We start from the raw sequence: 26,768 nt of genomic DNA on the forward strand, positions 1-26,768 counted from the left end.
GTGTGTGTGTGTGTGTGTGTGTGTGTGTGTGTGTGTGTGTGTTTAAAGTTAATGCCTCACATATTCTTTATACTTCAAATTTCATAGCATGGGGTACTCTTTTCATAAATCTGATTTAATAAATCCGAAAATTTCCAAGTATGCTTATGTATGGGTCCTGGATGACTCTTATGGTCAATATTTATTTTTCTGAATGGGCAATACCAGCAGGAATCACTCCTTAAAAACAGTTCCTTAACAGGCCTAATTCTGGTGGGGATAAATTGCATTAGCACAGTGGCTGAATATAAATAGTAATCAGTAAGTGCTTGCTAAATGTGTGAATGGGACTGAATATCTCCCACAGGTTTTATACTAATAATATAAAAAGACTCCTTTTAGCAACTTTTTCAAAATTGTGTTTCCAAGAGGGTGGTAATAAACTAAAGACATATTTAAAAGCTGTGAAATTTAATATATAGTAAATTCCAAGTGTCCTTTTTATTGTGAAGTCTATTTTTTAAGATTCTTCTCATCTCTGTCATACTAATGCTTTATTTCTCATTATTGTGTACATGGGAAAATCCTGTTTGACTTTGATTTTGATGTTTAATTGAAGGTTGTATTTGACTTAATACAAAACTCTTTTTTCTGTGTGTGTGTGTGTGTGTGTGTGTGTGTGTGTGTGTGTGTTTATAAACTACAGCATCAGAATTATTGGTCATTTAAAAGTAATTTAACAATGCCCAGCCGGCATGGTTCAGTGGTTGAATGTTGACCTATGAACCAGGAGGTCACTGTTCAATTCCGAGTCAGGGCACATGCCTGGGTTGCAGGCTCAGTCCCCAGTGTGGGATGTGCAGGAGGCAACCGATCAATGATTCAATGATTCTCTCCAATATTGACGTTTCTATCTTTCTCTCCCTCTCCCTTCTTCTCTGAAATCAATTAAAAGATATTTAAAAAAAATAAAATAAAAGTAAATTAACAGCTATATTCTAAAGTCATTTTTTGAACATAGAATCATGGAAAGACTATCAAGTCTTAGAGGGAAGGCAGAGGTGGGTGAATGGGAAGAGATCAATCGAAGAACTTGTATGCATATGTGCTTAACCCATGGACACAGACAATAGAGAGGTGAAGGCCTGGGGCAGAGGGTGGGGATGGGCTAGAAGGGGTCAATGGGGGAGAAAAGGGACATATGTAATACTTTTAGCAATATTTAAAAACTTTTAAAAAAGTAATTTTTGTCCGAAACCGGTTTGGCTCAATGGATAGATCATTGGCCTGCAGACTGAAAGGTCCCAGGTTCGATTCCGGTCAAGGACATGTACCTTGGTTGCGGCACATCCCCAGTAGGGGGTGTGCAAAAGGCAGCTGATCCATGTTTCTCTCTCATTGATATTTCTAACTCTCTACTCTTCTCTCTTCCTCTCTGTAAAAAAAATAAAATCAATAAAATATATTTTTAAAAAGTCACTTTTGGATTTCAGATACATTTTGACTTAAATCAGAAGTAAATTCAAGCAAAATGCTGATATTTTAAATGAAATGTTTAATGATCTAAGGCAATTGGGATGGCAAACACATCTTGTTAGTTTTTTATTTAATGAAAATGGTTCCATTTAAAAATCTGATTTTTTTTTTTATTATGAAGTCCTGTCACAGGAACAGTAAAGACTCAAAATGCAGGGTAGAGATTAATATAAAATGTACAATCTCTCCATCATGAGGGTGACAGTCTAAAGAAGAGAGAGTGCTTTTTATCATAGGTTCCACATGAGTGAGCAGCCTAATTTTCAGGGTTTTTCCCTCCCTTATATTTGCAGTCTTTTTATAATTGATATGGTCAGATATATTTGTAAAGTAATGTACATTTCCATTTACGCTTTTTTTCATGATCTGCCCAGTTTTAAATTATATTAATTCATTTTTCAATTTTCAATGTTTAGAAGAAAAAGGAAAAAAGAACCCTTTTTTTTGTTAGATGTAGCCATTTTACCAAGAAATGAGTAGTTGCATTCCTTTCCTTTATATTTTTTAAAGCTTGAGGCATTAAGTTTTGTTCCCACCGCAAATAGGTGTTTACCAGTGGGAAAAGAAAAATCTGTGCTCAGGACAACTAATGAATTTTATTGTGGACATCTTCTGGGGCAAGGATTACACAGGGAATATTGATTTCAGCCTGACTTAATACCCAAACAGTTGGCAAGTAATACTGAAGAAGAAATTGGAAAAGTTTATCTTTTGATTATTTTAAAATACTGCCGAGGGGTTAAAACTGTTAAAGGAAAAAGAGGCAGATGCCCAAGACGACTGGGAAACCCTGCTGTATGCAGTGTGGTGTGCAAGTGCTTATGGCAGAAACAACTGCAGATCAGCCACTAGTTCTGTGAATCTGGGGAATAATAGCTTATGGTAATTCTAAAAACAAGATTCGTTCATTTTAGAATTATTGTTTCCCAATCGGGAAATATGGTGATCAAGTGAGTTACTTTTTAAGGTAGGCACAGAATGGGGCTTTTGATGAAGAATTTGATTATGGGAAAAGACATACATCTTTCTGAATCTCTCTTCCTCATCCTACATAAATCTTAAGCATTGATGAGTGTGATTTTTACATTTTGAAAGGAGGATACTGAGCAAATTTTAGCACCTATTTCCTTTCTCACCAGCTATTCGAGGATAATTCATACCATGGGCTATTGAAACTTAGAAGCAAGACACATGTGTCACGGACAGAAATAAGCCTCACGAAGATAATATATTGTGGGCAAATGGAGGCTGCTCGGTTTATTTTCCCTGCTGTGATTTTATATCAGATAGGGCCCGCATTATTCAGGCCCAGCAAACGTGTAGGATTGAAATGAAGTCAGAGTCGATGCTGAAAAAACAATTTGGAGGCTGTTGCAGTCGTCAGAGTGAGAGATGATGTGCACTTGGACCTGACTGTTGCAAAGTGATTGAAAAGCTGATGGAATGGAGAAATATTTAGGGGGGTTGTATTAGTTAGTGTTCTTTGGAGAAGCAGAATCAAAGAATATATAATTACGTAGAATAAAATATACATATATTTTATAATGAAATATATAGAATATAATTAAAGAATATTATTTAATATATAACATTATATATAATACATAATAACATGTAAAATATAACAAAATATATATATAAACCATACATATATAAATCATATATGTATAAATCATATATAAATCATATATGTATAAATCATATATATATATATATATATATATATATATATATATATATATATATATAAATCATATATATATGAGAGAATAAGGATATTGTGGAGGCTTGAAAGTCCCAAGAACTGCAGAGTGAGATGGTGAGCTGGAGACTGAGGAGAACTGATGTTTTAGTGCTAGTATGAGTTAGGGGGCTGGAGAATGAGGAGAGATGATGGTCTAATTCCCAGTCTAAGGCAGTCTCAAGACCCAGGAAGAGCAAATGTTTCAGTTCTAGTCTAAAGGCAGGAAAAAAGCAGATTGAAGTCCACCAGACAGGAAGAATTCTCTCTTGACTGTAGGAGAATCAGCCCTTCTGTTCTCTTCAGGCCTTCAGCTGATAGAAGAGGCCCACCCACATTAGCGAGGACTATCAGCTTCACTCAGTCTGCAAATTTCAATGTTAACCCCAAAACATCCTTACAGAAACACTCAGAAGAATGTTTCAGCAAATATATGGGCCCCTGGGGGCCCATTCAAGATGACATATAAAATTAACAGTCACAGGGTTACATCTGGACTTTAGAACACTTGGAGATTAATTAGACATGGGGGATGAGGCAGAGGAGGAGTAAAAATTGACTTCCAAAGTTTGAGTTTGAGCAACTGGTTAGTCTCATTTGCTAAGGCGCCTTTTTTATGTACCTACTACATAAACATGCACATCTGTGGAATTCTAAAGGTTCTCATCACAGTCTCAAGTTCTTTTCTACTGACTTAGTGATCATAACTTTAAGTCAGAGGGTGGAGGCAGTGTTTATTTATTATAGAAACTAGAGGCCCAGTGCATGATATTCGTGCGAGAATAGGCCTTCCTTCCCCTGGCTTCATTCCCAGCTGCTGGAAATCGGTAAGTCCTCGTTCCCTGCCCACCTGGGATCTGGCAAGCCCTCGCTTCTGTCTGGTGCACCATTCCTGTAGCTCCCTCCGCCGCATGCCCTCACACTCATAGCAGGCATCCTCCCCCCTGCTCCCCCACTGGGGCTCTCTGTGCCTGCATATGCAAATTAACCCACCATCTTTATTTGGCTAATTTGCATACTTACTCTGATTGGCTGTGGGCATAGCAGAGGTATAATCAATTTACATGTTTGTCTAATATTAGGTAAGATAGTATAAAAAGGTGAGCCTAGGTGAGAATGTTCCCTGCAGAGAGACTGAGAAGGAACTGGGCTGAGCTTGGTATATCTGTCCCTGGGCAGGGCTCTGGATGCTGTTCACACAGTGTTGTTCCTAATTATGCCCAGTGTTATCGCTCAGATGTTGGAGAGTGATTGGAGCTTGATTCTTTTGTTCCGGTTGCCAAGAATCAAACCATATCCCTGACTGTGAGAGCTGTCTTTCCCTGGAAGGATTGGATATTGCCACTCTTAATCATTTTAGTGTGAAGTCAGCACCAGAGAAGAAAATGAAGACTTAGGACATGGGTCTTAAATCCTGGCTGATTATGCTCATTTTATGTAAGTGAAAATGATTGGTGGAGTACAAGTCTGATTCTCTCTTTAGGCAAGCACAGTCTTTGGAACCCTGGTGTTATTTATGTGCTGAATTATTATTGTTCCATCAGCATTTTATCAGCATTAAACATGCATTGTAAGTCAATAAGGATACCTAATGTGTATTTGTGAGTTAAACTCTAAATACAATATGCAAAATACATCAAAATCATTGGAGAAAATAATTATCTGTTAGCTCATGAGACTAAAGAAATAAATAGAATTGAATGTTTAGTTTTTGCTGGCTTGAATTGTCAGGCAGAAGATCTATGCTGTAGTTTTGGCAAGAGGACTGAGGTAATCCAGTGGAGAATTCCGCTAGAGAGGCTTTCACTCCTTAATAGAAGAAAAAACAAAAGCAGAGACAGAAAATCCCCAAATGCATGACTGTCTTCCCAGTTTACTTGTTTGTCACAATCTGGTTTCTCAGAACACCTGTCTAGCTGAACCATTCAGAAAGGCCTACAGTATTTCATTGTTAATCATGTATTGACCAAAAGGAATTCACCCAAGACCTTGTTGGGAGGTTTAGTTTGCAATCAGCCACTCCCAACTATACTTTATAAGTATGATTTAGTTAGCATATATTAGTGTAGAAGCTAAGATATGTTGAATCAATTGGCATGAGGGTTTTCTTTGAAAAGGAAACTGAGTAATAATTATTTTTTTCTTTTTACAAGTAATTTTAAATTATTTAAGAGATTAGCCATATAAGAGATTCTTCACTGGTTAGTTTTAACTCCTCATGAAAAAACCCCAAAACATAATAAAGTCGATTTCTTCTCTCTTTGTAATATTCTTCAATGTGTAACATGCTTTTGTTTTGTTAGTGAAAGGTATTGCATAATGTTCTTGAATTACAGAAGAAATCAGAGGTGGGATTTCAAATTCAGCAGAAAGGGAAAAACCAAGTGTATAGTTAACACAAATCTTACAAAATGTATACTGGAGATGAGCATATTATGTCTCAGTAAGTTCAACGTAGTTTTCTTCCAGCGTTTCTCTCGTTAAGTATAAGAAGTAGTCAGTTTCCTTTCAAGGGTCATACTGTATAAAAATACAACCTCATCATAACATAATCATCCTCAGCAAGGCTACTTCCTCATATGCTGGGATGTGCTTGGGACTTCTGAGTTCTTGAGGGCAGAATAGATTAACATTTTGCATTTCACACTATCCAGGCCATACAAATTGGCTGACAGAAAAGCACTGTTGCTTTTCTTTTCAATGTATGCTTTGAACTTGTATGAGTTACAAGTGGTTATGTTTAAATTCTACTCTACTTGTTTGGTTCTATTTGGTTAACCTTTCCCTGTAATCTATATATATAAAAGCCTAATATGATAAATGTCTGACTATTTGACCATTTGACCAGTCACTATGATGTGCACTGGCCCCCAGAGGGCAGACACATTGACTGGTAGGTTAGCTTTCTGTTGGGGTCTGGCCAATCAGGATTGGGCAAGATGGAATGGACACACCCTGGAGCCAACGTCCCATTGTCCCTCCTGACCTTTAAAATATTTCTTCTAATTAATTTCCTTTCAATATGCATGAATCCATGCACCAGACCTCTAGTATTTTATAAGCTGAAATACTGACATAGACTAGAGAAAGTTTTATAGTTAAATAATAGCTATTTAACATTTGTATATGTAAGTTTGTGGAATGGTATAAGTTTATTACATGATGCACTGGCTTTGGGGGCACTAAAAGTATTTGGAAAGAACATTAATTTCTACCTAAAAAAAAGGAGGAGGCACTGAGATGTTGGTAAACAAAGTATTTTTCCATGGCTCATCCTTCACTAAATTATAATAAGTCCATTTTAGACAATGACAGTCACAATCAGTTCACTGACACCGGCATTTTAATTTTATTCATGGTCACTGGGAAAATGCTAAGTTCCTGAGCTTTGTTAATGTTATAAGGCATTAAATTGTGGTTATTATAGTGTCCTGACATATTATATGGTGCCTAGTGAAAACTGTATTACATACTTGCAAGATGAAATTAGTAATATTCGTTTTTATTCTGCTCAGTGAAATAAACAGGTGCAAGCAACATTAATTCAACTTATGTCCTATGAGGCACTGCAGTTCCAGCAGAGCCTGGTCATTGATTACAGATTCACTTGGCTTACCTTGATAAATGATTTTTCCCAAGCCTCCTGTCCGAGAGGACTATGTATTCAGATCTTGTTGATATAAAAATGGTTACACTAAAACCAACATTATTGGTGGTTACTTTTGGTTTGTATATTAATGTGAGTCACAGTAACAGTATTTTGTAAACCCCTTGGCACATAAGTTTATCTGGCCTTGTAAAATATGAAGAAAACAACACTTTGCATTTAACATAATTCATGATTAGTCTAAATTTTAAATGGATTAGACATGAATTGTCTTGATTTGGGAATGATTAATTTATGATAGCTTGTGTACTTCATAAAATATGTAATACATTCTTTCATTTTGAAAATCTTTACTATAAAACCTGGAACACTGAATGGATTATCTTTTGGATTTTACAAATCTTAATTTTGAGATAGTTCACCATGAAACAGTACTGATTATACTAGTATGTTATTCACCCGTGGAAATTGACTGGAAATTGGTTATTCTCTGGGTGAAATATAATCTAGAAATGGAATTTTGGATTGTTTCCCCCATATGGATTTTTTGATGATTTGTGATTACAAAGAATATTCAACATTTACTTGTGGTCGAGAGAGAGAGAGAGAGAGAGAGAGGAAAGAAAAAGGATTGGCTCTCAGTAGTCATAAGTATAAATAACAACCTTGAGCTTGGGTAGAACTTAACTTTCTAAATTTGAAGTGTTGTATTAATTTTGGAGTTACAACTAATAACTCTATAGCTTGTAATTTAAACTTTATTACCAGAAATGTGAATGTTTTGTAGTATCATTCTTTACTTTTTGAGCAATAATTCCCAGACTGAGAATTAATCAGAATCCTCTTATGCAGAAACAGAGTTTTGGCTTCTGCCTTTAGAGTTTCTGATACAGTATGTCTGAGTCTGTAATTGAGTCTAAGCCTTAGACTTCAAGGATTTGGACTTCTCACACTTGTTAGGTGATGCTGGTCTGTAGTACACACTTTAAGATCCCTGTTTGAGAGATATAGGGCAATATATGCTTTCTAGATTTTACAAATATGGTTCTAATAAAGGTACACACACACACACACACACACGTATATATTTGTGTGTATGTGTGTAATTGACAGCAGAATTGATGCTAGATTTCTTTTTTTTTCTTTTTTTAAAAAATATATTTTTATTGATTTTGTACAGAGAGGAAGGGAGAGAGATAGAGAGTTAGAAACATCGATGAGAGAGAGTCATTGATCAGCTGCCTCTTACACACCCCCTACTGGGGATATGCTCGCAACCAAGGTACATGCCCTTGACTGGAATTGAACCCAGGACCTTTCAGTCCCCAAGCCGATGCTCTATCCATTGAGCCAAACCGGTTTCAGCTGATGCTAGATTTCAGTTCCTCTATTCTTATCATCAGGACATATGTATAACATACTCCAAATTATCTACCTGCAATATGAGAGTAAAAATAAGAAAGTATTCAAATGAGTTATTACTAGTAGATTAAATAGAGATTAATTTAAACACGCAATTAAAATATTTTTATTGATTTCAGAGAGGAATGGAAAGGAAGAGAGAGAGATAGAAACATCAATGATGAGAGAGAATCATTGATTAGTTGCCTCCTGCACACCCCACACTGGGGCAGGTGTCCCTACCAGGAATCAAACCATGACCTCCTGGTTCAGAGGTCAACACTCAACCATTGAGTCATGCCGGCTGGGCAAAACACAATTTTTGATTTCCATCCTTTGAAGATCTTTTTTTTTATGATAATGTCAAGTTTAATCTGCCAAATATACAAGTTGGATTTGTAGAGCATGTTTTGTCTGTGTGCTGCACTATGAACAGACATTTCTGGAAATGACCCATGGATAGGGTTAAGAATGAGCCCTGGCCAGAAAGGTGGGAATGGGGCAGAGAAGGGTACAGGGGAGGCCATGGACAGAGCCATGACCCTCAGAGACCCAGGGACACAGGCTCCCAGGTGACAGCCCCTGAGTGAGCACCCTGGCCACACAGAGGGGCTGGTTGTTGCAAACTCACCAGCAGCAGCCCCCAGCACAGTCACCCCCTACTGTGCAATCTCCTGGGCAAATGGATGCTCCAGGCACCCCCAACAGATGTTCTGAATTCTAAAAACAGCAAAAACATTCGAATGGTCACATATAAAATGCTGTACTGCATCTTTCTGTCTCAAAGATAGCAGCTGTCCCCTCCCCCCAACCCCCCACCTACCATCCCCCAAACAATTTCCATGCCAAGATGAAGAGGAGACCCCAGGCTGTGAGGAACTCCTTGTTTTGAGGGGCTGCTGCCGTGGTGACAGGGCACAGGGTGGGCGAGACACAGCAGCAGTACTGGCCGCATGCCCCAGTGCTCTGGCATCTCCTCCTGCAGGCTGTGTTACTTATTCAGGGAGAGGGACTGCATTCCTTTTCCTGACAGAGTTGCGTCATCTTTTGCTTTCCTTCCTTCCTTCTTTCTTCTTGGTGGCTTCTTCCTGCTGTTCTCGGATAATTGCCAGCCGGGCCAGGTCAGCTTTGACTTGCTCTGTTTTCCCCGCTCAATGCATTTTCATGTAATGCTCTTTTGCTTTCTGCTTCTCAGTTTCTTCTTGTTCTCTCCTTGAAAGCTCCTTGGGCCCACCTGAGTTCAGTTGTTTGACTTTTTAGGTTGTCTGTGCCGCTCAGTTGGGGTTCTGGATGTGGATAAGGCCTTCCACACCTTTGTGCTTTTGCTGGTAATCATCTTCTTCATCCTCACTCTTATCTGAGTTTAGTGACTTCTCCTTTTTGGGGTCACCTGCAGCCCCATCTCCATCTTCTTGTTGCTCTTCCCTGGCCGCCTGCTTTTCAGCTTGGAGCTGCGTATCAATCTCCAGCTCCTGTATTGCTGTGCCCTGCCTTTGTGGCCTCCCTCTCTCCCTCCTTTAGGCATCACGGCTCTGGTAGCTGCCTTGAAGATCTTTTTGAAGAGGAAGAAGAAGAAGAAAAAATATAGCTTTCTTCATAAGTTGCTCATCCTCTAGAAATTTACTTTGTCTTTTGTAGTTTGAACCTTTTGCAATGCTCCCTGGCTGTTACTCAGTGTTGTTGTTTTTTATGATGTAAGGTTATGAGATTTAGAAGTGGTGATGGGTTAAAGGAAAATGTATTTAGATATCTGGTAGCATTTTGTTGTTGTTAATGATTTTTGTTAATAAGCTTTTTGTTACCACACACAATAAAAGTAAATAATGGTTTTGATTAACTGAAGCTATTGTCATTTCATTATGCTGCAGTGGTAAATTGACTCTCTCCATAGAATAGGGCCTACTCAGTTGACATGAATGAATGGGAGGTTCATTGGCATGATTCTTTTTGGTTATAGTACTAGCACCTATCCAGTGGAGATATGCACTAAATATTGGTTTAAAAAATTAAATGCGGAGACCTTGCTAGTTTTATTAAGGGAAGCTGGGTAGGGAGGGAAGCTTTTTGGCTGCTTAATTTCAGCCTCTGTGCTTGGTTCATCAGGATGCGTGATGCTCATCTGCTGATTTACAGGAGTGCTTCTTCATTACGTATGGGCTGCACATCCTCTGGTCCTCAGAGCTGAGCCTTTCCAAATTGTATTTAATGGTCTGGATTTGGGGTTGAAATTAGATTGGAATACACTAATGCCTACCCCTGCTGCTGATGCTGCATCATCCGTATTTTTTTTTTCTCTTTTAGTATAACAACAAACAATAATCAATTCATCTCAGTGGAAGTGCTTGCTTTTTGTTAATGTAGCTTTTTGAAAAGAGCTGTACAATTCCGACACGTTAGGATGGAATATTGCTGGTGCTATATCTGGTATATGGCCTCGTCAGACCAATGCTCCTGTAACTCAATGTGCCTTTTCTTATTATTGAAAAGCCTGTCCCTTTCAGCCAAGAGAGTATTAAAACCCTAAGTAGGAAGGGACCTGTTTTGCCTTGTCTTTTGGCTCACAAAGACAACCTTAAAAAATACCTTTTTAATGTGAGAATATGGAATCTAGACCAAGCATGTAAAAACGTTCTTTTATTCTGGTATATGCTTATTACTCTATTGGTTATGAGCAAAATATATTCATCCACATTGAAGACCAAACTGCATTAAAAAATAATAGCAAATGGTTTTTGCAAAAGTCCTTTTTCTATGCACAGAGTAATCAGGTTTGTAAATTAATGACTAATGTGACCTTTATTCTTTTGACTTATTCAGCATGAATTTGGTGTGCTCTGTCTCATTTTTACTGACATAATTTCCTGTAGATATTTTCTTCATAATTTATTTTTAATTTTATCCCACTGAAAATTTTGACATGTTATCTATTTTTTCTTCTTCTACCAGACAGGGTATAAATAAATAAAAATTTAAGAACCTTTTCTCTATCCAAATAGTACATACTTTCTAAAAACAGTACATTCTTATCTACTACCATGTTTCCCTGAAAATAAGACATCCTCCGAAAATAAGACCTATTTACAGGTTTCCTTCTGAGTGAAATATAAGGCATCCCCCTGAAAATAAGTCCCCCCTAGGCTAAACATGAGAGATTTGGTCTACTGATTCTGAAAGAAATGGAGTCACAAGAAATTCACCAGGAAATTCAGGAATTGGATTGTTAGGATGATGTTCCAGAAGATGATGACATGATTGTCATTGAATAAATGAGTAAATTCTTGATACTGTAGGATTCACAGTTTGTCTGGTTTGTGTTGACAACTACCGTACTACTGTACCGTATACAGGTAATAAATTTCCTTTATTTTCATTTAACAATAAATGTGTACCGTATTCTTCTTCATGGAAAAATAAGACATTCCCTGAAAATAAAACCTAGTGCATCTTTGGGAGCAAAAATTAATATAAGACACTGTCTTATTTTCTGGGAGACAGGGTAGTATAACTAGAAGCTTATTGCAATTAGGTTTTTGTCTATATAGCTTCTGAGTATCCTTTCCTCTAGGAAAAGATGCTATCCAGAGCCCTTATATGGCCTTTCAACTGACAGCCTTGAACTCACTCTCATCCCATCTGCACCTCCTTTGTCCATGATCTAGATAGGAAATTACCAATAGGTTGCCCAAATCTGCCCCTCAGCTGTATCTGATTTGCCCTGAAATGTGTTGACTAACAGGATATTACACAAAAGCTGGAATTAGTTTCTACCATTTAAACCTTCCCATAAAAATTCAGATTTTGGTTTCTCTAGGAAAATAAAGATATGGACTTATATCCTTGGTAGGCAACAGTCCTCAGGAGCTCAGTGGATGTAGAAAGGCTCTCCCATTCACCTCAGTCTTCCCCACTCCCCATTTTGCAGACATTGAGACCGATGGTCAGTTAACATTAGCACTTGTCTTGTTTTTCATGCCCGGCACCTGCCTGACCTGTTGGACACTCAATATTGTGACTGCACAGGTCATTGTGCCACTGGGCACTGATAAGGCGTTATTATAAAACTACTTGGCAAAAGGAGTTATTATAAAACTACTTTGCAAATGTATGCTTTCCGAATGCATTTTCAATTAAAACCATTTGTATTGCAGGCAGTATCTTAGAGGCATGGATCTAATGGTGAGGAATTCCAGGTTCTATGAATTGTTGAGATACTTTGGGGACGAAAATCTCTTCAGATGCCATTCCCTGGGTGATCTGTTTATAACTGTTTATAATTTGACTCCCTGGATTTCCTATCAAGTTGTCTCTATTCAGAATTTACTCTGGTGTTCATCCATGAGTGCATGCCCAGAGTGTCTGCCCTTCTCACACATTCCTTACAAAGCTGGTAACGACAACAGTGCCTACACTGAGGCACTGTTGACAGGACTGGCCAAAATATCATTAGTTGGTAAAAACAAAACAAAACAAAACCAACTCCACAGCAATATAAAAGAAAGTTTTAATTGTGGGGTTATGGCAGGATAAGTCAATTGGGAGAGTTCTGATGCCTATTATCCATTTAAGAGATTGAGAGCAGAGGAAGATTTAAGGCATTCGAAGAGATGCTTTTGTGTGAGTTTTGGCTTCTTGCTCAGGATCATCATTGGTGTAAAATTGAAAGAGTTACACTGCCAATAGAGACCTAGAGAAAAATTCTTATTGATATATTTATTTTAAAATAATTCTTTATTGTTGAAACTATTACCTATATCCCCCCCCTTTTTTTTTCATAAAAGAAGAAAAAAAGAGAAAAGGGGGACATATGTAATACTTTCTTTGTGGTGTATTTAAAATCCCAGTCCTATATGGAAATCTAGTAATACGCTGCTGCCTTTGTACCTCCAGTACAGTACTGTGACTCAATGCCCTTAACATCAGTTCTTACTCCATATAGATGAATAACAACTCAACTGTGGTATGTGTTTAGGGAAGAGTTAAGATGTGCATTATAAAATGAGGACAACTTTTCTTTGTACACTAAAGGAATCTCATTGCTTGTATGTTCCCATCATATTCATCAAGAGAATGGGCAATAAATAAGATATATGTAGAAGGTAGAATCTTTTTGTTCCCTTTTCTGTTTTGTAACTTTTGTCATCATGCAGGAGGGTGCCCTGAAGTCTCCAGTCTTCTGTTTCCTGGGTAGCGCTCAATTGTCTTGACTGCTCTATTTGGGCATCAGAAATTACTTTCAGTTTCAGAATTTGAAAATGCCACATAACTTCTGTGAAGTGCAGTGTATTTTAAGATCCAGGTGCCATGGTCCAGAAGAAGAGTACTAAGACTCATTCAGGGTTCTTTTCCCCTTAACTTGCTTTTTGGCCTTGAAAAGTCTATGTGAATACCAACATCAATATGTACATCTTGCTTCACCAGAGTGAGCTTGCAGAATCTGATACCATAAGGTTTGGATAAGATGGTTATTTCCCATTGTAACATAACGTGAGAAAAATTCTTGGTCAACCTAAGTTGGGTTGTTCACTTGACTCAGGATAGAAATATAATACACAGTGGATTATACAAGCAAAAAAATTACTTTATAGAAATTGGCTGACATTTAAAAGATGGAATTCAGTAAAAGGCCATTAAATTTATTTAATCATTATGGACTCTGTTTTGAGAATAAGGAATCATATTAGCCTTCTCTGCGTAAGTTAGTACAAAATTTTGAATCCGTCCCCTATGCTCTTTCATAGTTTTAAGTCTGACTCTCTTTTTCCATGACAAATCTCTCTATCTAGAGCAAAAATATGAAATATTCTCATTTTTGTAACACTATTTGGTTGTTTTAAGATGTTCTGATCTGCAGTGGGGACATCATTACTTTATGTCTGCCTTGGAAACCTAATGGAGGAAATACTTTTGGTATTTTATAATCAGGGCACATCCTAAGATATTCTTTGAAAATAAATATGATGTGCCACATACCCTAAAGTATGAGTTTATGCTTCTAGAAATGGAATTAAATATGCTGATCCTTAAACATACCCGATGATTGATAGACTATTAACACTTGACCACCTGCTAATGCAGTGTTTTTCAACCTTTTTTGGGCAAAGGCACACTTGTTTCATGAAAAAAATCACGAGGCACACCACCATTAGAAAATGTTAAAAAATTTAACTCTGTGCCTATATTGACTATATATAAAGTAATTCTCTTGAATAGGAATCAAATAAACACAAAGAAAGTATTTTATAATTACTTTATTATGAAATATTAAGTAAACAAAATAGTGAAAAATTATAAAATTCTTGTCTTGTCTGCACCTACGGCACACCAGGCAACATCTCGCAGCACACTAGTGTGCCGCGGAACAGCGGTTGAAAAACGCTGTGCTAATGAATTCTTATTCACCGCTTGTTTTTTCTTGCTAAAATTGCACTTAAATACCACTGTAAAATAACCCACAGCTACCAAAAGATACAGAAAATAGAACAGTTAAATGTTGTATATGTGAATAATTCTCCAAATTGTAAATTTTATTTTTTTTGACAGTTCCAAACCTTCTAGTAAATCTCATAAATAAATATGTTTGAGGTTCTAATAAAGAGTTATGGTTTACTAATTACCCAAAGTTTACCTTTTACCGTGTGTCTTTGGCTTTATTAATGAACTTAAAAAAAAAAAATCTTGGCCCTAGCCAGGTAGGTCAGTTGGTTAGAGGGTCATACTGATATGCCAAGGTTGTAGTTTGATCTTCGGTCAGGGGACATACAAGAAGCAACCAATGAATGCATAAACAAGTGGAGCAACAAATCGATGTCTCGCTCTCTAAAATAAATCAATAAATAAAAAAATTTCTGGTAGTGATGTGTCAGAGTGTGTAGAGGAAATTTATAGTTCATGCAATATTTAAAGTCTAAGCTCCCATTTAACATTGAGATTCTGAGAGTCTACGAATTCTTAAGAGACTATAGATGCATTATTATAGATGTTCACATCTGAAATTTCCAGTAGCGCATGTATGCAGAGTAGAGATACTTAATTAAATATTTTTTTAAAAAAATTATCACTCTCAGTGTCTCATATATATCTCCATACTGTCAATGGATTTACTGATGGGTTGTTTTATAGAGCTGAGATGGAATCAATTTGATGTTTGCATTAGTATTTGGTTTCACTGTAGTTATGTTGGCCTACCACCTTAGTCCCAAACAGTCTAGAAATCTTTGATTTTTCTCTGAAAATTGGGAGAATATCTAAATTAATTGTTTAAATGGGAGGCTTGCCAGAATTGGTTTGGCTCAGTGGATAGAGCTTCTGGGCTTGATTCCGGTCAGGGGCATGTACCTTGGTTGCAGGCATATCCCCAGTGAAGAGTGTGCAAGAGGCAGCTGATCGATGTTTCTAACTCTCCCTCTCCCTTCCTCTCTGTAAAAAATCAATAAAATAAAAAAAAAAGAGAGACTTAATACCATGGATCAACATATTTTCTCCCTAGTAGAGAGAATAAATGTTGGCAGAAAATAATTCTTTGGTCTTAGAAGTATTTCATTTCTAGAGAAGCAGTTCCGATTTCTGTTAATTTTAATATATTTCAAATTTATTAAAATTACACATTTGTATATGATTTACATAGACGGGGATTAAGAAATGCTTAGTACATGAGAGGGAGACATGGCTTTGTAGGCTCTATTAGGGCAGGCTCCATGTTTTGTTGGTTCTTTTCCTTCTTTTATGCCTTAGATAAAATAGGCACTCAGAACATGGTTTTGAATGAGTGAATTATAACTAAAACTATGCCACATTTAAGATTTCCTGGTGTGCACAATAATTAAATAACCTCAGGGAGGAAGGTGGATATAAGATAATTCATGCTATTATTGAATGGATTTGTGTTTTTTTTAATAAAAAAAGAATTATTTTTTCTAAAGCCTCTACACCTTCACTTTGGGAAGATTAACACATAGTAGTTAATGTCAGTGAACTTTAGAACAGGACAAAGAGGTAATAGAGAAGAATGAATGATAATGGAAAACTGTTTAGAAAATCACCAGATAATTCCAGATGTGGTTTGGGTAGCCACACTCTTTCCCAACAATGTCATTCTATAGATCCAGACTGGTGTGCAAACATTTTCAGCAATACTTAATGATTTAGATAACTATTCTTTTGCTATATTCTTTATTCCAGCCTTTTGTTTTTAGGTCCCTGCGCCCCCCCGCCCCCCCCGCTCCCCGCCATGCCCCCATGAAGAGCTATTTACTAGACCCATGTCTTCTTAGATCTGCCCACTCTTTCCTGAGAGGCAATAATTATTTCAGTAGCTATTAACATATTAAGAAAACTTGGTAATTCCACCCACTTCATATTAACTTGCCCTGGTTGATTATTTGCTGTAATATTTTAAATAATTGCTCTTGCATGAGTCAAGTAAAGCAGCCATTCATCCGTTTTGATTGCTATAAATATCTCTGAAGTCATTCAAATGTGCTTTCATTTATTCACAACTCTTCTAAGTCATTAATAAGTATATTGAACACCTGTGCTAGCACTGATCCCTGAGGCACCTCATTATTAACCTAATTGCACAGCGTGATATTTCATTTAACCTTGATTTTACTACCAAACTTTTTTCAAACAAAGACATTGTTAAATTAATGATAAAACGTTACCTTTAATCCTGTGGTTGCTATGGCTCCATAATTGAATTTGCACATTAAAATTTTAAAAAATGAAAAATCACTGGACATTCATTTTTATTAAAAGTTTAGACAAGAGAACAGGTGTATACTTTTGTTATCCAGTTGTTTTCACTGAAGTTCTACTTACCTACCCACTCTATCTTTCACTGTTCATTTTCATCAGCTATTTTCAACTAATAGGGTGTAGAAACAATTCTGTAATCACAGTATCATGCTTCGGGGTCTAGTTCTGTCTCTTTGTGAGTTCCAACTCCTCAATGCTATTTTATTTCTAACCGGTGCCTCCATCCAATTGGAGTCAGGGAAGAACAAAGGAGATAAAATTCATTTTAGTTGACATCACTATTTATCAGCGAAGCCATTACAAGTGAAGAATGAGGTTTGTACCTTCTGGTTTATGCCAAGCTTGTAGAGAATAGTTTGATCTAATGTTGGAGCTAGAAAGGACCCTGAAGATCACATGGTTAAATTTCTCTCATTTTTCAGGTAAAGAAGCAGAAACCCATAAGGTGAATTGACCTTAATGAAGGTCACACTAATCAGAGCCAGGGTTTGCTTTCACTTTTGTTCATTCCGTTGCAGCCTGGCTTAGGTTTTAGTCATCATTGTTTCTCACTATGGGTAATTAACTTTTTGGTCTCATTTATTCAGAATTTTGACAAGTTCCTTTTTAAGCCTGTTTTAGACCATCATCTATATCTAATTTATATTTCTTTTAATCCTTAAGAGTACCTTGAATATAGTAAGTTTTCTATAAATATGTAGTGAATGGATGAGTAAATCTAGAGGTATATGTGTATATACACATATATAAATACATATTGAATAAGGGCTACTTAAACATTTTTAGTTATTTTTTACTTATTTCAAAATATATATCATCATGGAAACAGGATCACAAAGCATAGTATATGTGTTGATTTTCCAAAATTGTTTCCACATAGTTAGGCTTTAGGATACTCAGATTTATTTGAACTGTGTACTAAATAATACTGAGTTTTTTTTATGTTGACTATTTCCTTTATATAAACTTTAATATACTTAACTTGTTCAAAGACTTTCAAATCCAACTTTGAAACCCATAGGTGAATTGACCTTGATGAAGATCACACTAACTTGATCTGTGGTTCTTAATTTTTGATCTAGTCCTACATACTTAAATTTCCTCATAGATATTTAAGCTATTTTGGGGAGTATAAAGTAAAGGGTCTATAGATGAGAATGGTCCTTCTACAAAAATTCAGGGAAAGAAGCCAAGTTCATTACCGGTGTTGGTCCCCAGCCTTCCTACTTCCAATATTATCAGAGAAGCTTCTGTGTTTATCTACCTTAATATTTATTTTAATAGTAACATTTCAGAAACATTAAAATGCTCTTCATTTTTATTGGAGGTCACCACTCAAATCAAATGGTCAAGGTTCTATAATGTGAATATGTCATCTTTGGGAGAAGTGTAAGCACCTTCAAGGTGCATTATGTATTTCAGGGTCATGATTCATCTGCGTTGGGGAAAAGTATTCTTTTCTGGCATATGTTCAAATGCTGTAATTTAATGCATTTATAGTAAATTATTATACCACTGCAGCAATGAAATTAATACAACTGCAGGAGTTTTACCTAGGGAATAGTTGACTATTCTATTTGGTTCTGGTTCATTGTTCTTTAACATGGCAGGAAAAGAAAAAGAAAGCATAACTATTTAAATTTTTCTTGTTAAATATCTATGAAGGATATAAATACTGAGCAGGAATGTAGGCTAAAAAATAATGTAAAGGAGCAAGCAGAAAGGATTGAACTGCTAATTTTCTCTACTAGTGTTTATTTGAATGTTTTGACCCAGGAAATGTTAGGTGAAATGTTATCACAATACAACCAAAGGGGCTACTCCATATTAACAGACTGACGATCCTGTTTTTGCTTCTTTTTCGCTCCCCTTAACTCTGTTTCTGATAATAGAATTCTTTAAAAGTGTTGGTGAAAATCGGTTACTGAGGATAGTGACATCTGCAGCACGTCTTGAACCTTTCTCTTCCTTAATTGCTTCCAGGAGGCCTTTGGGTGAGGCATAGACCATAATTTTGGTCTTAATTTTGCACTTAGTCAGTATTGGGCCAGAAATGGAGATTATCACGTGTATGGACCAAAGTAGTTTTTTGTGAGAGAGCTATGGAGGTTCTGAACAAACACAGACAAAATCCTCTAAGACAGGTTATTATAGGCTTCTGGGCTATGTAATCTCATTTTTGGAATGTCCAAATTTACATTTCCCCAGACTCAGCTCTCTTTGAGATCTCCTTGATCTGGGTTGACCCAATGGTGCATTATACGCCATAGAACTCACCTTCAACCTGAACCAAGTTCTGAGGTTTTAAAAAAAAGGGGTAATTGAAGTACAGTTTTTAGGGCTGATTCTTAGCAGAGAAAAGCCAAGAAAAGGTGATGATATCCTTCTCCTTGGCAGCCACCAAACCTCTCTAATCTGCACCCCCCACCCCCGTACTGAGAGCCACAGTGGTGATGAGTTACTGATAGTGTGCTACATTTTTAAGTATTTAGGACTAGACCAAAAATTAAGAACCATTAATCCAAATTCCTTATCCAATTTTATGCTAGGAACAATTGTAACTCCAGTTGCATTCATATTTGTAGTATAACAAAACTTAATGACATCAAGATAAAATAAGAAAAAAATCTATGGAGACTCTAGAATAGATATATTTTGTGGAAACTAGTCTTAATGATTCATTTAAATAAAGTATTTAGTTGTATTTTTATATTGCACATATTCATAAATTTATTTTACTCTCTTAATAAAGACATCTCTGTTTTTGCAAAGGTTATATACGCTTTAAACAAAATTGAAATGTAATTCAGAACTTTGTCTACATGTAATTTAAAACTATGAATGTAGAAACCTTATATTCTAAAATTTTAAATATATGGTTGTAGACATATAGTTAGCACATTGCAACTCATTTATTTTTATCTAATTTTTAAAGAAAGTTTGTGAAACTGGAATTACATAATACTTGGGAACAGAATGCAGTATTTTTATATAAATTTTCTTGATTTCCTTTTTCTTGCATCTGATGTTTTTTCTCTGACTTTAAGAAGTAATGGGGCCCTAGAACATTCAACTAAAGATGGGATTTGTATGCCAAGTGAGAGTTATTATATTTTAAATTTGTCTTTTTTGCATGCTTCATAAATCTGGCAGTTGGACTAAAGTTTAGCCATATAAATACACATGAAATGCTACATGTGAATGAGTTCATAAATTGTTATGGATGAAATATTATTTTATTTTCCCTTTACATGAGTTTTTTATGTACTACAACTGAAGTTCATCATGATTAAGTTTTGGATAAAATGTGAAAAATACATTCATTTTAAATCTCAATTTGGAGGAATCTGTTCATAATTATTTTACAGTTTATGATACCATACCTACAAGCTACATTTTATATTTCAGAATTTAATTCACATATTAACCCAATTATCTGAATGGAAGTAGAAGAAGACACTTTAAATGGTATCATGACATCATGTTGGAGATGTTTTGATATGGATGAAGTTGGGTTCCATGAAAAGAGACAGACGCTTTCCAGTTTGGGGCTGGGACTGGAGAGGCAGAGGGACATTTCAGAAGGTTTTACTAGTAGACTTTGAAGGAAGGTGGAGGAATTCATGTTTGGAATATAGTCATCATGGTTTATGATCTACATGCTATAAATTAGGTTAACTAAGTATTAATAAAACAAGGTAAAATTTAATATTAGAAAAACATTAAGAGCAAAAAGTGAATGCAACATATAGAATTTTGGCTTATATAAAGAAAGTACTTTTTTAAAAAATGGTTGAGAACTTCACTTTTAACCCTAGTTAGATATTTTGAAAATGAATGTTGTTGGTCTCTTTAATCCAACACTTGAGAATATGTTTCCACTAATGAGAAATATCTTCAAATGTATATCCTGCTTTGCTTAATGATCTTTGTATCTGATGAACAGTATATGGGAGGGTTGTGTGTCAGAATGTGTATATTTCTTTTAAAAAAATATATTTTTATTGATTTCAGAGAGGAAGAGGGAGAGAGAAAGAGCGATAGAAATATACAATAGAAATGATGAGAATCACTGATTGGCTGTTTCTGGCACATCCCCTACTGGGGATGGAGACCACAACCCAGACTAAAATTGAACCCAGAACCTTTCAGTCCGCAGACTGATGCTTTAGCCACTGAGCCAAAGCAGCTATGGTTCTGTCAGCTTTTTTTTTTTTTTTTTTTTTTTTTAATATTTTTATAGCTTTCAGAGAGGAAGAAAGAGGGAGAGATAGATAGAAATATCAATGATGAGAGAGAATCATTAATCAGCTGCCTCCTGCATGCCCCTCCCCACACTGGGGATTAAGCTTGCATTTCTGGCATGTGCTGTGACCAGGAATTAAGCCGTGACCTCCTGGTTCATAGGTTGACATTCAACCACTGAGCTGGCCAGGGATCTGTAAGTTTTTTAAAAAACAGCTCATAAATAAGATGAGATGCAAGGAATTGAAAAATCTAAAGAGGACTTAATGATGCGATAGTGGAAAGTGGGCATGATGATAGAGAGAGAAAATTTAACATTTCAATAGGAAGGCTAACTTGGTTACCAAGTAATCAAGTATAACCCATCTCTGGGTTCCTGAACTGAGATGTAAAGGACTGCAGCATTCACCGGGGACAAAGCACAACCATTTCTCAGAGAAATGGTCCTCCCTCTGAAATACATTCCTCATGTATTCTTTTAGGCGTTATGTTCCATAATGTGATGGGTATTTTTCTTGACAGTTATCCCAATGAAATATAGAAGCATATCTCCAAAGGCTCTTTCTTATATAAATGTGCAGTACATAGTGAGGGCAAAATGTACTGTATATGTGGAGTGTTATGAAGCAAAAGTGAAAAGTTGTTGAATGTATAGAAAAAAGAAAATTGATTTCAGGGTTAGAGATGAAAAGTTGAAGGGAAATATTCTTCTTTGCTCCAAAGAAATTTAAAAACAGGATGAAGTCAGTCTTCCTACCTTGATTAAGAGGAAAATTTGAAGTAAACATCAGCCTTTGTTATCTGCCTTTCCTTGCTGTTTCCCTCTCTCTCTGAAAGGAAATAAGGCGACCAAAAAAGTGCTGATGAGATTCACTCTGCAGTGACTATGTAATGTATTCTGCATCTGCTTAACATTCAGATTTCTGGTCTTCAGTTGCATAACTTTAAGGTCTGGATCAATTCTTCAAGGTAAAATCTGAAAAATTGAGGAGAAAACAGACAAAAGGGAATCAAGTAAGTTGAAACATGTTAATTGCATCCTAAGTGTTACGCCCAGACTTCGTGATCCCCAAGGACCACCAGGGAGCCGAGTCCGATGCAATAAACAAAAGAGCCATCTCCATGCTAGCATGGGCTCTGTCCCACTCACGCCGGCAGCATGGCCGAAGAGAGCATGAATTTCGCCAAACCCCGGGGTCTTACTCTGGCGGTGATGTCTCTGCTTTGGCTGACCCTGATTGGTTGGGTGAGGGCCAGAGTCCAGTTACACAAAATGGAGGATAACTCCGCCCTGCCCCACAGTGGAGTCAGGAGTTTATCCTAACCCCGCCCTGCCCTCTCACTAAGCTAAAGGGAAAGCCTGAGGAAGAAGAAATTTTTATGGAAGCATATGATTTAAGCACAAGTATGCAATAAGACAATTATAAAATATCCGTAATATACTAGAAAGAGTGGAAAATGAAGGTGTATTATCATAATTACCAGTTATAAATAAATCAGTTTATTATTTCCGTTGAAAGAACACTCTGACAACATCTATTCAATGTGTGAATAATTCAGTTAATAGCTTTTCATGCCTCATTTCTGACACATTTTTTTAGGGAGATAAAAATACTGAAGTGATTGAAATACACTGTGCTGGAGTGATGTGCACATAATTTATTACTAAGTGGTGCTCTTATTTCTAAACGACGCCCTCCCTCCCCCCCGGATGAAGTAACTTAAATGCTGGAGGCTTAGGGTTTGCTTTGGTAAGAACCTCACCATTTGTGAATTTAATCATCAGTAGCAGGTGACTAGTGTGGGTGCTTTTCATTGATTAAAAAATCATAATGATACTCCTTAGGAGGTTGGTGTGTTGGCTGGGATACCAAGAGACTGGGGAGAAGTTAAGAATGTTCTGTAGTGGGTTTCCTTCCATCCTACCTGCCATTACAATAACCACATGCAACTACATTCCAATGGGTAACTTCCCACCATATGCTGGTCTGGGAAAAAATATTTTTAAGAGATACTTTAATTTCTTTTTTAGCCAGTCTCATTAACAAAGCTTCTAGAATGCTGCAGGACGGTCACGTAAAGCCACGTCTTTGACTACCCAAGGGTTTCGTGGAAGCCCTACTGTCCAGCCACAAGCAAAGAACTGCTTTTATGAAATGTGTCAAAGGATCTTTTTTACAGAGCAGCTTTGAGCCTCATTTAAATGATTGTAAGCTCCAGAATGTTCAGTTTATTGAAAAAAAGACTTACTTCGGAACCTAGGTTTGGGTTGTCAGGACTGGTTCTGAGTTAAAGATAACCTTATGTATGCCTTTTGGTGAACTAATAGAGCTATATGATATCGTATAACTGGAAAAGTCACATTTCAAGGAAAATTAATGTAAGCTTTTCCCTTTCCGGTCTTGTCACACTTCCTTCCTATGTCAGCAATGTCAGCACATGTGTGTAGGTAATAGTATGTGTCACTCAAATGAGAGAGAGAGAAAAAGAAAGAGGAAGACATGGATGTGGAAAGTAAAATAAGCAGAATAATATGTTAATCTCTCTGTGGCTTACTGAGGGCCCTGAAACTAATTGTTGATTGCCTAATTTTCAACCAAAGCCACCTATGATTTTCCCTAATGGAATGGAGAAATTTAATATACTTTTACTTCAAATAATTCAAGGGAATAATAAATTATTTCTGTCAAGTCTTAATTAGAATTAAATTATTACAAGTTTACTATTACACGATATTCGATTTTTAGCCCATTTCTGCTTTTCTTATTTTGTTGTCTTTTCTATTTTTGGTGGATGTTTTTGAGGCAAGATTTTTTTGAGGGAATGAATTTATAGCAAATTTAATGTGCAGTGGGAAATTCAACAGCAATAGTAACATGCAGCTTGTCTCCTAAGTCACCCACTAGCTTAAAATGTTTAATTACGCAGATGATTTCATCCATAAATTGTAATGTCTTTTTGAAAGTAGATGGGGTACAAACCTGAAAAAGAAAGGTGGTGTTCACAGAGCCTGTGTGTTAGCTAGCTTTATACCCTATGAACCTGAAATTTCCAACCAGCAGATGGAGATCTTATATTTCTCAAAGCCTTCCTGAAGATAGTCCAATTATTTTCTATCACTATTCCACCCTGCTCCTATGAGTTCCAGAATGTACATGTCAGTATTTCACACTCACCCTAACAGTCTCAGACCCCATGATAGGAAAAGCACGTTAATGTTCTTTGTAACCCAAATGGACTTTCTCAGAATAGATTTTGCTGTCTCCTGATAAGAAACTTCAGAACCCTAAAGGCTGTTATTATTTACTAGAGGCCCAGTGCATGAAATTCGTGTGGGGAGAGGGGGGGTAGGAAACGTCCCTCAGTCCAGTAAAGAGATACTTTAATTATCTCTCCAATCTGGAAACCCCCTCAAAGGATGTCCGACTGCCTGTTTAGGCCCAGTAGGATGGGGCCTAAACAGGCAGTCAGACATTCCAGGACTGCTGGCTCTCAACTGCTTGCTGGCCTGCCTTCCTGATTGCCCCTAACTGCTTCTGCCTGCCAACCTGATTACCCCCTAACCACTCCCCTGCCAGCCTGTTTGCCCTTAACTGCCCTCCCCTGCAAGCCTAGTCACCCCTAACTGCCCTCATCTGCAGGCCTGTTTCTTCCCCCACCCCCCCCACCTCCAACTGCTCTCCCTTGAAGGCCTGGTCCCTCCCAACTGCCCTCCCCTGCTGGCCATCTTGTGTCCACATGGGGGCAGCCATCTTTGACCACATGGGGGCAGCCATCTTGTGTGTTGGAGTGATGGTCAATTTGCACATTATTCTTTTTATTAGATAAGATAGTCACTAAGAAATTTGGGACCCTATATATGTAACATTTCAAAGGTAACTTTTGAAGTATTCACATTAAGTATGTTTTAGGTATTTAACGTAATAGAAATAGGTGCAGCCTGATGAATTTTTTACACACTCTTTTACTACAATACAACACAGGCCACACTATCTTAAATAAGATTTTATTTGTGAAAAATAATTCCATATATTGGGGATTCTCATGGATGGCTCTGCCATACCATATACTCTTCATAATCTAGGAGAGTATTTTAGGAGAACATTAAGACACAATTCCCTTGGTATTCATTAAAATAGCAGTGTGCATGATGAGCTCTTTTCATGTTTTTATCGGTATGTTCTGAAGTTCTAAAATTAAAATATATTCATTTTCCTAAGTGGAAAGATTGAGGAAATTACTCCTTGAACTGGTTAATGAATTCACTTTCACTGTTTTGGCTCAGCATAATGCAAGGTGCATTCTTGAGGATTTAATAAGAAATTGCCTTAAGCACCAAACAAAAAAATGGAATCCTTAGGGAATCATGGTATTCGTATAAAGAGAGGTGTTAGCTAAGGAAAACATAACATATTTAAAGAAGTGAAGAGTTAATGACACTAAACAGCTTCCAGAGCAATTGTGTTAATTGCCATATCAGGTGAACTGGACACCTGACTGATAATTTTTCAATTTTTAAAAGAATCATTTCAGAGTAGTAGAATAAAATAAAAAGATTATGTATAACCTAATTTCCATTCACTTTAACATCAGCTGTCATAACCAGTAACTGAAAATTTAAACTGTACAGCTGAATGTGTATCCACATTTTTTCACATATTCTTGAGGTCAGAACTGTAATATAGGCTTTTTGACATACAGAGATTTTAATTGCATGAGACATGTTAAAAAACAGAACACAATAAAAAGAACTTCTGATAATCCATTGCATTGATTAATTACTTTATTAATTTATTGTTTAATAAACTTAGAGATGTTCTGTATTTATCGCAAATGGCTAAATTGAAAGCTTTTTTAATTTTAGGATTAAACTTTTTAAATTATGGGAGGGGAAATTTTTTAAAAAATTCTTCTTTAATATTATAGATGGAAAGAAACTAAGTAGTTACCTATCTGAGCAATATGCTAGACTCTGAAACTATTAAAATCCCAGATTTCTACAGGAGCTCTTATGCATAGATATCTGCAATGCTTCCAAACTCCAATTAGGAGGGTGGAGTAGAGCTTTCAGGATGGATGTGAATTATGTGACTGGCAACCTTGAGAATCCAACATACTAGTAACATTTTCCACAAAGGATCAATATGGTCTACATTACCACCACCAATAAATAGAAATATAAAGAAAAAAAAAAAACAGTTGAAAAAAAGGTAGAGGAATATTGGTGTCCATATAGAAATACGAAAAGTTTAGCCAGGGTAAAATTGGGCTCTGAACTTTTAGGTAATCAGGACAAAAATTGAGGTTGGTTTTTCCTTGTCAGGCAAGAATGAATCTAACAAATACTATTGGAATAATAGATGTCCATAAATAAAAAGATAATATTCTTTTCTACTTCTCCCTCTTCATATTGCCCCTCTGAATACTGCTAGTCTTTTTTTTTTTTTTTTTATCTTTCAAAGGTATTTTTTCCCTAGATTTTTAAAAAAATTATTAATTTGAGAG

General features: G+C 36.4%; 1 protein-coding gene and 1 pseudogene across 1 annotated transcript in view; one reads left to right on the forward strand and one right to left on the reverse strand.

The window, feature by feature from the left end:
- CTNNA3 (catenin alpha 3) overlaps positions 1-26,768 on the forward strand; it is a 1,168,431-nt gene that overhangs the window by 304,777 nt on the left and 836,886 nt on the right. The gene's annotated exons all lie outside the window — the stretch shown is intronic.
- LOC118719193 lies at positions 9,256-10,159 on the reverse strand (annotated as a pseudogene).

The sequence above is a fragment of the Pipistrellus kuhlii genome, unplaced genomic scaffold, assembly GCF_014108245.1.
Source record: "Pipistrellus kuhlii isolate mPipKuh1 unplaced genomic scaffold, mPipKuh1.p scaffold_m20_p_15, whole genome shotgun sequence".
NCBI classification, from domain to species: domain Eukaryota; kingdom Metazoa; phylum Chordata; class Mammalia; order Chiroptera; family Vespertilionidae; genus Pipistrellus; species Pipistrellus kuhlii.